Below are 234 nucleotides of genomic sequence, written 5' to 3' on the forward strand. Positions count from 1 at the left end.
GGAGGCGGGGTGACCGCCCAGTGGCCCTCACGCCTCCGAAACCGGGACGCTCGGCTTTGAGCACACTTGGCTTCTAGTGCCCAGGGTGCAGAAGAGGTGAAAACTGTCAAGTATCCAGGGACACAGTGCGCCCGCCAAGAGGAGGCCCCCCGGTGCTCCTGCCTGCAGTTGTCGCGGCCCCTCTTAGTCACAGGGGGCCCGGGCACAAGGTGTGCTCTCAAGCCGCTTCCCCTC

This window comes from Neophocaena asiaeorientalis, unplaced genomic scaffold, assembly GCF_003031525.2.
Source record: "Neophocaena asiaeorientalis asiaeorientalis breed wild unplaced genomic scaffold, Neophocaena_asiaeorientalis_V1.1 scaffold503, whole genome shotgun sequence".
Lineage (NCBI taxonomy): Eukaryota > Metazoa > Chordata > Mammalia > Artiodactyla > Phocoenidae > Neophocaena > Neophocaena asiaeorientalis.